The sequence below is a fragment of the Zalophus californianus genome, chromosome 13 (assembly GCF_009762305.2).
Source record: "Zalophus californianus isolate mZalCal1 chromosome 13, mZalCal1.pri.v2, whole genome shotgun sequence".
NCBI lineage: Eukaryota > Metazoa > Chordata > Mammalia > Carnivora > Otariidae > Zalophus > Zalophus californianus.
The window spans coordinates 48,593,901-48,606,641 of NC_045607.1; the positions used below are offsets into that span (position 1 = coordinate 48,593,901).

General features: G+C 40.1%; 1 protein-coding gene across 7 annotated transcripts in view; it reads right to left on the minus strand.

The window, feature by feature from the left end:
* The window catches only part of FOCAD (focadhesin), a 310,627-nt gene that overhangs the window by 31,155 nt on the left and 266,731 nt on the right, over window positions 1–12,741 (minus strand). The window lies entirely within an intron of this gene.

The following is a 12,741-nucleotide window of genomic DNA, read 5'->3' on the forward strand; positions in this document are numbered from 1 at the left end:
CAAAACAAAACAAAAAACTTCAGACCAATATTTGTTATGAATATAGATGTGAAAGCTCTCAACAAATCACTGGTAAACTGAATCTAACATCATAGTAAAGGATTATTCATGATGACCACACAGATTTATCCTAGGAATGCAGGTGAGATTCAACATTAAGAAATAAGTCAATGTAATTTACTACATTAATAGAATGAAGGGGGAAAAACACATGATAATTTCAATTGCCACATAAAGCTTTTGATAAAATCCAACACCCTTTCATGATAAAAATACTCAGAAAATTAGGAATTAGGAACAGAATTTCCATTGTGTTAGCTTAACACAATGAAGGGCATTTGTAAAAAATCCACAGTGAACAGTATATTCAATGGTAAAAGACTAAAAGCTTTTCCTTTACAATAAAAAACAAGACAAGAATGCCCACTTTCACCCTTTTGTATTGCACATTCTAGCCAGAGCCAGTAGGCAAGAAAAAGAAAAGGAATTGAAATTGGAAAGAAGTAAAACTACCTCTATTTGCAGATGACATGATTCTAGATATAAAAAAAATAGTTCAGTGAAGTTGCAGGGTGTAAGATGAACACACAAAATTTAGATGTGTTTTTATATCCCAGCAATGATTAATCTGAAAAGGAAATTAGGAAACAATTCCATACACTGGTATTCAAAAGAAGAAAATACCTGGGAATAAATTTAACTCAGGTGAAAGAGACATATAATATACTGAAAAGGACAAACACTGCTGAAAGAAATTAAAGATCTAAATAAATAGAAAGACATCTTATGTTCATGGATTGGAATACTTAATACCATAAAGATGACAACACTATCCAAAACTATCTAGAGATTCGGCATAATCCCTATCAAAATTTCAATGGCCTGGGCATCTGGGTGGCTCAGTTGTTAAGCGTCTGCTTTCTGCTCAGGTCACACTATCCAAAACTATCTATAGATTCGGCATAATCCCTATCAAAATTTCAATGGCCTGGGCATCTGGCCAACTGGGTGGCTCAGTTGTTAAGCGTCTGCTTTCTGCTCAGGTCATGGTCCCAGGTCCTGGGATCGAGCCCCGCATCGGGCTCCCTGCTCCACGGGAAGCCTGCTTCTCCCTCTCCCACTCCCCCTGCTTGCGTTCCCTCTCTTGCTATGTCTCTGTCAAATAAATAAAATCTTAAAAAAAATTTTTTTTTCAATGGCCTCTACCCTCCCCCAACAAGAAATGGAAAAGCTGGTTCTCAAATTCATATGGAATTGTAAGGGGCTGCAGGTAGCCAAGACAATCTTGGAAAAGAAAAATCTGAAGAATTCATACATACCATTTTCAAAATTTACTACAGAGCTATAGTAATCAAAACAGTATGGTATGGACAAATATAAAGATAGACATATAAACAAATGAAATAAAATTGAGAAGCCAAAAATAAACCCATACATTTACAGTCAACTGATTTTTTTTTAAGAGATGGGGAGGGAGGGAGTGGGGGGGGAGGGGGGGAGAGGGAGAGAGAGAGAGAGAGAGAGAGAGAGAGAGAGAGAGAGAGAGAGAGAACACGGGGGGGGGGGGGCGGTGCAGAGAGAGAATCTCAAGAAGACCCAGTGCTGAGCACAAAGCCCAGTATGGGGCTCTATCTAATGACCCCAAGATCATGACATGAGTCCCAAATCAAGAGTCAGATGCTCAACCAAATGAGCCACCCAGGTGCCCCGGATCAACTGATTTTTGACAAGAATGCTAAGACCATTCAATGGGAAAAGAATATTCTTTTCAGCAAATGGTCCCAGGACAACTGGATATCCACATGCAAATAAGGAAGTAGGACCCCAACCCAATACTGTATACCAAAATTAACTCAAAAGAGATCAAGGACCTAACTATTAAATCACAGGGACGCCTGGGTGGCTCAGGTGGTTAAGCGACTCCCTTCAGCTCAGGTCATGATCCTGGGGACCTGGGATTGAGCCTTGCATTGGGTTCACTGTTCGGCAGGGGGCCTGCTCCTCCCTCTCCCTCTGACACTCCCACTGCTTGTGCTCTCCTGCTCTCTGTCAAATAAATAAAATCTTAAAAAAAAAAAAAAGAATTAGGGACGCCTGGGTGGCTCAGTCGTTAAGCGTCTGCCTTTAGCTCAGCTCATGATCCCAGGGTCCTGAGATCGAGCCCCACATCGGACTCCCTGATCCGCGGGAAGCCTGCTTCTCCCACTCCCCCTGCTTGTGTTTCCTCTCTCGCTGTCTGCTATCTCTCTGTCAAATAAATAAAATCTTTAAAAAATAAAAAGTAAATAAATAAACAAAAAGAATTAAATCATAAAACAGAAGAAAACATAGGGGTAAATCTTCATGGACTCTGATTTGGCAATGGATTCTTAGACACGATGCCAAAAATGTAAGCAACAAGAGAAAAAACAGACATATTGGAGTTGTTGAAGTTAAAAACTTCTGTGCATCGAAGGTATTACCAACAAAGTGAAAAGACAAACTAAGAATACAAGAAAATATTTCCAAGCTGTATATCTGATAAGGGTCTACTCTCCAGAATATACAAAGAACTCTTATAACTCAACAACAAAAAGACATTCTAATTTTTAAAATGGTCCAAGGACCTGAACAGATAATTCTGCCAAGAAGAGATACTACAAATGGCCAACAAGTACCTGAAAAGATGCTCAACACCGGTAGTTACTATGGAAAGTCAAATCAAAACCAAATGATAGCACTTCACACTCAACAGGATTAAACAACAGTAATAAACTAATAATAATAATGGAAAAGAACAACTGTTGGCAAGGATGTAGAGAAATTGGAACCCTCATACATTGCTGGTAGGAATATAAAATGCTATGGCCCCTGTGGAAAAACAGTTTGGCAGCATCTTGAAAAATGACACAGCATTACAGTATGACCCAGCAATTCCACTCATATATGTCCAAAAGAACTGAAAACAGGTGTTTAAACAAAGACTTGTACACAAATCTTCATAGCAGCATTATTCATAATAGCCAAAAGGCAGAAACAACCCTAATGTCCATCAACTGATGAATGAATAAATAAAGTGTATATCCACACACTGGACTATTACTTGGCTGTAAAGAGGAATGGAATTCTGATACTTACTAGAACATGGGTGAACCCTGAAAACATTATGCAAAGTGAAAGAAGCTGTCACAAAATGCCATACAGTGTACGATTTCATTTAAATAAAGCATACAGAACAGGTATACCACAGAGACAGAAGGCAGATTCATGGTTGCTAGGGGCTGGGGGGAAATGGGGAACCACCAGCTCAGTGGGTACAAGGTTTCCTTTTGGGGTGCTGAAAATATTCTGGAACTCCATAGTGGTGATGGTTGCACAACACTGTGAATCCACTAAATGCCACTGACCACTTTAAAATGGTTAAAACAAGGGGCACCTGGGGGGCTCAGTTGGTTAAGCATCTGCTTTTGGCTCAGTTCATGATCTCAGGGCCCTGGGATCAAGCCCCATGTTGGGCTTCCTGCTCTGCAGGGTAGTCTGCTTCTCCTTCTGGGGGGGGTGGGCGGGGAGAGGGAGAGGGAGGGAGGGAGGGAGAAAGAGAGAGAGAGAGAGAAGGAGAGCACGAGTGGGGGAGGGGCAGAGGGAGAAGCAGATTCCCCATTCATATACTGATGCTGAGTAAATCCACACTTCTCATCCAGGCCTTTCCTGATATTTTACATTCTTATTTCCAACTAGAGCCATCTCAAATATCAGCATGTTTTCTTTTTTAAAAAATTTTATTTATTTGATATATATATACAGAGAGAGAGTAGGAGTGGGAGAAGGGGCAGAGGCAGAGGGAGAAGCAGACTCCCCACTGAGTAGGGAGCCGAAGTGGGCCTGGATCCTAGGACCCTGGGATCATGACCCCCCAAATCAGCATGTTTCCTTAGGCTAGTCACCAACTAACCTACCTCCTTACCCTTGCCCCTGCCAACTTGGAAAACTAACAGTGTACCTTCCAGTGATGTTTCTCTCCCCTCCAACAAGCCCTTTTTCGCTTTTTGAAAATGTTAAAAGTTCAACACATCTGCCACCCTTCTAGGCTATGCTACCAATAACTGAAGCTTTATTTCTATTCCATCTGAAGATGTAATACTAGGGGCGCAGGAAGTATTATCAGGGAATTTACCACTGCTATTACAAAGAGAAGATTTTCTGACCAGAGAAAGTAAACATATTCATAAAAAAAAAATTCATTCAGTCACCATCTAGTAGGTACCATGCACTGTTCCAGACATGAACAAGAGTGTTCAACAAGACAGACAGGTTCCTTTGCTAATGGAACTTATATTCTCGTGAGAGGACAGACACATGGACAAGGAAAAATCAGGTGTGATAAAATTTAAAGTGCTGTGCTAGGAATTAACTTGTTGGCTATTCATAGAACTCCATCCTGATTACACACATGGAGCAACTGTCCCTATACCATGTGGGCAGCAGGTTAGAGTCTCTGATTTCACACACAGAAAAATTAAGCTGCATTTTTGGGGTCATTTTGGAATGTGATTCTCAGAAATGGCCTGATGAACTGGCAGATGGTATACAAAAATCTGTACACAGAACTGCTTTTCTCTCCTATTAAGGGCATGAATCCAGTTTTATACTGGAAATCATTAATTCATAAGCAGGTTCCTTTAAATTTTTTTTCTCAGATCAAGTGTTTTCAAAATTACATAAAATTTTATTCCAGGTCCTTCTACAGAACTTACTACAGAATTTTTGCAGTTTCCAGAGATCTAGGGAATCAGGAAAGACATTCTCCCTGTCCTCTAATACCAGGACCCAGTGCAAAATATGACCATTTCACACACACACACACACACACACACACACACACACACACACACACACTTTATTGCTTACACAAGCTCTTGTACCAATAACTTGCACTATACATAACTGCACTTTGCTACACACTTGGCACCTTCCTTCTATACTCTTTAGAATTAACCTGATGTCCAAACAAGTGTCAGAAACAAGACCTTGTAACAGGGAACATAGGACTGAAAATCAAGTAAGCGCTATGACACAATAAATCTTCGCCTTTTAAAAAAGGCCAGAGCATCAGTACTGAGTAGCGTAACTAGAATCACACAAAATTTTCCGCTGTATTTGCAGGGAACGAATTCTGACACTAACTGGAATGAAAGGAATTATAGTAACTGTTAGGAATGGAGAAAATACTTGGCAGTTCCATGCACGTGGTGGTTGGGTGTGAGGAGGGGGAATGCAAAGAGAGGGAGCCCCCAAATGGGAGAATGAAGTCACGTGGTTCCTTCCCCAGAGATCTTCAGCACTGGACACAGGAATCCAAATCTAAGCAACGGGAATGATTAGCTCCCTTCTTGCAGTGCTTTCTTTCAAGCAAGTGCCTTAGATAAAAAGCAATACTGGAATGCTTTATAGACAATGGCTTTGGAACTGAGAAAGCCTAACAGTATTTGTTAATAGGATCCAGATGTTTTAAAATCCAGATACAAAGTTGCTTTAAATCTCTCATCCAGTTGACAGCCTCAAAGAACCTTCATATAAATGGCATATCCGAACATAATGCATTACAACAGGACCCATTATCACACATACTTTAGTTACACAGAGGATCACATCTCATGCCACAACGCACATGTGTAACCCCTCCAGTAAAAGTCTGGTAACAAGCAGTAGGCTGACAGCCGGCGCTATATCTACTCCCCATCACGAGCATGTTGCTCGCGTAGTGTGGACATGTCTTTATTTGAAAACTATTAAATGCCAAGTACTCTGTTCTCAAAGCATTTAGGATAAGACACCTATGTTCTTCCTGCCCTTGAGGAAATTACAGTCTAATGGGAAAGACAGACTTTAAACAAAGAGCCAGAAATAATTAAGACAATTAACTACTCCCATGTCAAGTACTATGAAAGACACATCGGAAAATGTAACATAAGAAATCCGAACTCATCTCGAAACACTGACTGAGGAAAGGATGTTTAACCAAGATGGAAAGGGTCCCTAGGATTTTTCTAGACAAAGTCCTTAGAAAACCCAGGTAGAGGAAAACCCAGGTAGAGATAATGACAACATGGTTTGGTTGTGGAGACGAGGAGATGCTTCGCCCCCCTGCCAGAATCTACTCTTAAAATCCAGACGGTAGTTGGAAACAGTTGAAGATTCTGAGAGGCAGTCAGATCCTGAGACTTGGTGGGATGTTCTGTAGAAGTACTTCAACAACATTCAGAATTATCCGGAACAAAAACATCCCCGGGCCCCTTTGCACCAGGAAGGCTGCCAAGCAGGTGGCTGCCCCTCGAGGATCAGGACCTGAGAGAGGAAGGCGGCTTCTGCAGGGCTGTGGCCCAGTGGGGACAGCAGACTGTTCGAATACAGGGACTCCACAAATGAGCAGATATATGGAGAAAAAGGAAGCCGGGTTTCTCCCTGTCAGAGAAGAAAGTTTACAAATATGAAAAGAGGGGAAAAAATACAATGGACCCTGTGGTGTTGAAATGGAATTGGAGATATTGGTATAAATTCATGGCTTCCAATATATATAGCTAGATACAGAAATGAATATAGACATGAGAGAGAGAGGGTGTGTTGTCTATTTCCTAACAACTGTTCACTGAAAGAGCCTGGGAGCAATGATCACCCCAGGAACAAGGAGAATTTGTACCCAGATCTTGGCTTCTAAGCATCATTCCCCACTAAAAGGAACCTGAGCTACCTGGCTGTTACAGAGCTGAGGATAATACGAGATGAGCCTAGAACATCTTCTTGGGCCACAAGGAAACAACACACTCACAGAATGATGGGGTTTTGTCAAAAGGACACAAAGCCAATTTAAAGAGGTTCTCACTGATCAAATACGGAACAATATGAAGATTGAAATAATGAATAACTGAATAACAAATAGTTAAATGAAATAAAATTTTTGTGGTCCATACCAGAAGAGCGTGAGAGGGAGCTTGGAAGGAAAAGGCAGGTCTCCTGTACGATAGAATGCCTACTGAGAAACGTAAATGGAATAACGGAAGAATCACCTTTTGAATCATCACCTTTAAGAATCATCATAGTAATAACCAGTTCAGGCAAGAAAACATTAATGGATACTGAAACTAATGGGCAAAACTTAGGCTGCAAAACTGGATAATCATGAAGTCTCAAAATACCTCCACACAGAATATTTACTGATGATAAAGGGAAAAGAGAACTTTACAGTGGAGAGGCCTGGAAGGTATCAGCTTGGCCAAGAAAGAGATCGAAAATTAACATCACTGGTGGAGGAGAGACACACCATGTGCCACCTGTTGGGATGCCACAAGAGGAGTCTTGTCCCAGTCTGTGCTAGTCCTGCCGACGATGACTGACTTGCCTCCCACATGAACAACAGCAGGCAAGCCGGCAAGTCCAACTAGAAAACTGTTCTATAAAATAACTGGCTTCTTAAAACATGTTCAAGTCTGGGGCACCTGGGGTGGCTCAGTCAGTTAGGTGTCCAACTCTCGATTTCTGCTCAGGTCGTGATCTCAGGGTGGTGAGATCAAGCCCCACATCAGGCTCCATGCTGAGTGTGGAGCCTGGTTAAGATTCTCTCTTTCCCACAGGGCATCTGGGTGGCTCAGCTGGTTGAACATCTGACTCCTGATTTCTGCTCAGGTCATGATCTCAGGGTCCTGGGATCAAGCTCCATGTCCAGCTCCCTGCTCCTGCTTGAGGATTCTCTCTCTCCCTCTCTCCCTCTGTCCCACCCCCTTACAATCTCTTCTCTCTCCCTCTAAAATAAAATAAAAAAATCTTTAAAAAAAAAAAAGATTCTCTCTTTCCCTCTGCTCTCCCTCCCCCCACGTAGCACCCTCTCTCAAAACAAACAAAAACAAAAAAACCCACACACAAAAAAAACAAAAAAACAAAAAACGAAGAACAAAAAAGCATGTTCAAGTCTTGAAAGATAAGAATGACTGAGGAACTGTTCCAGACTGAAGGAGACTGAAGAGACAGGACGGCACAGCGTAACATTCTGGATTAAATTCTTTCTCTGTTAAAGGACAACGTTCGGACAGTCAGTGAAACCTGAATAGGGTTCTCTGGCTGTTTTCACTTTTTTATAAGTTTGGAATGATTTCAAAACAAAAAGTAAGAGAAAAAAAGTACAAATTTTGGGGGTGCCTGTCTGGCTCAGTCTGTAGAGCATGCGACTCTTGATCTCGCCCCACAGCCCCACTTTGGGTGTAGAGCTTACTTCAAAACAAAAGTGGTGGTGGGGTGGTCAATTTTTAAAAAGAAGTGACTGAAAATTTAATTTAAAATAAACTTCTCGAATAGTAAATACATGCAAAAATGTTCATTCCTTCTGGCAACGAAATGTAAATTAAAGCAGTGTTAAGGTATCATTTTATTCCTGATGGATTTTTATTGTAATCGTCTGTTTATCTATATGTTGGTCTGCTTTATAATATAGCTAGAAAGGTTTCTTATTTTGTTTTCTAAGCACTGTTACATAAAGTGATTCATAAACTCATACTAAAGAGGTGCCTGGGGTGGCTCAGATGGTTAAGCATCTGCCTTCGGCTCAGGTCACAATCCCAGGGTCGTGGGATCGAACCCCACATCTGGCTCCTGGCTCAGCAGGGAGCCTGCTTCTCCCTCTCCCTCTGCCTCTCCCCCTGCTCATGCTTTCTCTCTCTCTCTCTGTATCTCAAATGAATCTTAAAAAAAAAAAAAAAAAAAAAACTCTATAAAGAAGATTCAATTATTTTCTCTACTTTACAGACGCAATTGGGCTTTGGACTTAAGCAGCTTGTCTGAAATTACATAGCCTGCCTTTGGTGGTAGTGGGCTGTGAAACACCAGCAGCCTGACTCGCATGCCTCTTACCTCTATGATATACTGCTTCGCACATGCATCCAGGGCTGAGGTACCCAAACCTGGTACAATGCTTTTGAAGAACAGTGAGGCCAAGCCATCCCCAGAGTCACCAAATCCTCTTGCCCACTAATAAATTGCTGAGAATGTATTTTAAGGAAACCTATATGCAGAAAAGCAAAAGCTACTTGCATAAAGATGTTCTCGATAATGGAAATTTTTTATTTTTTAAAAAATATTTTATTTATTTATTTGAGAGAGAGAGAGAGTGAGAGCACAAGCCGAGAGACAGAGGGAGAGGGAGAAGCAGGTTCCTTGCTGAGCAGGGTGCCCGACATGGGACTCGATCCCAGGACCCTCGGATCATGACCCGAGCCAAAGGGCGCAGCTTAACCAACTGAGCCACTCAGGTGCCCCCATAATGGAAATTTTTTAAATGACCAATAGAAAAATGGCTAAATTAATTGTGATCCATCAACTTGATGGAATATTCTACAGTCATTTAAAAATGATAACTATGGAGATACAATGAAAGGTAGGGAAATATTAATAAGTTAAAAGATTCAAAGTAGGGCGCCTGGGTGGCTCAGTTGGTTAAGCGACTGCCTTCGGCTCAGGTCATGATCCTGGAGTCCCGGGATCGAGTCCCGCATCGGGCTCCCTGCTCGGCAGGGAGCCTGCTTCTCCCTCTGACCCTCTCCCCTCTCATGCTCTCTCTCTCTCTCCGCATTCTCTCTCTCAAATAAATAAATAAAATCTTAAAAAAAAAAAAAAAGATTCAAAGTATGTGTATACTTGGAAATACGTTAAAAATTGCATGTGCATAAAAGTGACAAATTAAAAAGAAAATTCAAAAATGATAATAGCAGTTAGAAAGTCATGGGATAACTGGTGACTTTTTTCCTTTCAAATATTTTTCATGGTATTTACAACCAAAAACAGCAATCAAAGACTCCCAAAAACATATCCCATTAACAGAAGTGTAGAAAGTGATGCAAGGATTCTTTTTGTCCTTTCCCCCAAACCTCTTCTTTGGAGGAGATGAGTGGTGATTATGTCCACTTACATGAAAAGTTGTTAAATTTCCAAAAATCAGGCAACAAAATAAATTTTATGATTCAATATCATCTAACACACACACATCTAGAAGAGCCTATGCTTGAATATCTATTGTGGCTATCTCTGGGTGGTGAGATTATAGGAGATTTAAACCATTTTGGAACTCAGTGTTATACACAAGCATTCATTTCTAATAATACTTGTCAAAAGCTTTGTATAGGTAAACTATTACTGAATTAAAATACTTGAACAAAATATCGGCAACCGACTCCATAATTTCACCAGAAAAATAGGACAGCTTTCCCCATATCATTTATTCTATACTCAGACTTCACTAATCCTGCTCCTTTGACTAGACTCATCAATAAATATATCTCATGCTAAGAGTCCAAAACGACCAATTGAGAATATAGCTACCTACAGTTTATACAAGAGTCCGGCACTTATGCACACAGATCACTGACCCATTAATTTGTATCAAGAAGGAAATGCTATTCACAAAGATTTTATTACGAGGATTTAAATATACTTTCTTCAAATAATACTTCTTACTGTGAAGTTCAAAGCTTAATAGAAAAGCACAAGCTTAGAAAGCTAGTCACATTCCCTAGCAACAGAGTAAGAAAAAATAATCCTAAATCATTAGGTAGAAATACCTGGTGTTAGCACCAAAAATGAACCATTACTTTTATTAAGTGCTTTTAATCCACTTTAAATGTTTTATGAAAGAAACAGATATAATCTTGATGAAATCTGAATATGGCTATGAGGTTGAGAAAAAACAAAGATCAGAAAAACGAATAAATGAACAGAAAAGAAGCAAAAATAAGAGTCAAAACTGAGGGTTCCTTCAGGGGAAAGAAATAATTCCATGATAGGCAGAAACAGATTCTGAGCACATTTTAAAACCTAGCATCGTGAAGAAATGTCCACAGGAATAAATAATGACGATGGTGATGATGATGATGGCATCTGCCAGAACAGGTCATGGTTATCAGGGATGGAAAGAGAATGTCATGGGGCAGAGTAAAAAAACAGTTATATTCAAAACTGTTAACTGAAGTCTTTAAAAACTAGAAAGATTTTCATCTGTTGGGTTTTCCAATGGAGGCCTGTGTGAAGGAATGGATGTTATGAACATCTTGTGTGTTCTATCATACGAATATTAAAATGAGGACCCAAGGGAGAAAAGCCCGAAGCATTATTAGACACGAGAGTCATGTGCTCACTATCACATCTGACTGGCTAAAACCGACGATGCCCTATCTCGTCCCCATGTACATGTGGAGCAGGGAGAACTCACTACATCTGTCTTGCTCTCCTGAGTTATGAAACAGCACACAGAAGCAACGAAGCCATACGCCCCTAAAGTCTCCTTTCTCCTGCCTCTGCCACGCATGATTTTTATTCTCTAAGGCCATTTCTTCCTCAAAAGAGCTCACCAACGTCGTCATCCTTCCTGTCGGCTGCCCCACTAGGCTCTAGTGAGTGACATCCAGACATTTAAACTCAAAAGCTGCTTCAGAAGGGAGTTATTAAAATTCAAATGAGCTGGGCATGTTGAAGAAGAAAACACTCGTTTGCATGCACACCTCCGCATTTGGCCATCCCATTTAGACCCATAGAGCAGGGTCTGGTTTTGTTTTTGTAAATGGGCTTTGGAGGCGGAGGTCAGCCTCCCACGGCCCCCACTCCTTTGGGGTCATCATTAGTAATGTGTAAGGCTGAATAGATTTTCCTCTGAATCTAGTCAGCAAACCTGACAAGAAGGCAGCCCTCTCCCACAACCTGAAAATGCCAAAAATCTGATTGGTGATATGGCATTTTTAATACTTCATTTATCTGTCTTAAAATAGCTTCCAGTAAGATTGCAAATAGCATCACTGAGGCCAGTTCCACCTAATTTTTCAATTTTAGAGCAGAACATCTCCTGTTGTGCCATGACTGTGTAATCATAAAAATGTTATGTTTAACCAAGAATTTCCCATAGGATTCAGAGAAAATTCATGTCTGTCAAGAAATAGGGATCTGGGGAGTCAACATTACATTTTATTCCCTGGAAAAGAAAGAATATCTCTCATTTTGTCTGAAGAATTTTTATTTTACTTCTCATGGAAATAGCTCACATTAGTGTCATTTAAAACTTCTGTAAGGTATCAATGAGCAAATTAAAAAAAAAAAGGAGCAAAAATATATATTCCTAAGATTATCTTGGCTATGGAAATTTTAGATGCTCCTTCAGTAAGTATTCAATTTCTTACTAATGAAGACATCTCTATTATGACACTATTATAAATAGACTTAATTTAGGACAATATAAACAATTAACTCTATATTACAGGTAATATATTACATGTTTATATATAAATATTTTATGTACAACAATGACATTAAGTATATATCAATTTTTTACTAAGGGTATGTAAAAGCAGCCATGCTAACTCATGACCCTAAAATAATACTACAGTTTCGAGAACTCTAGGAACTGAAGGAATTCATCTCCAAACTCTGAAACTAGTTTATAATCCGGAAGCTGCAGATGACATGACCTTTAACATCCCTTCCAACAGTAAGATTTTACTCTTTTACGACCTTCATTAATCAAACCCGCTTCCTCCAGATTTCTTCAGTTTAATTTGTTTAAACTCCCCCCCCCCCAAAATTGGGATGGTCTTATCATAATACAGGCACTGGATTTGCCAGATGGATCTAAACCAGGTCAGGCAAGAAAGAAACCAGCAAATATCAATGAAAGAATATTATATAAGTGCAACTATGTCCTGAGCTATGAAATTCTCAAGGAGGATACATTTTTGC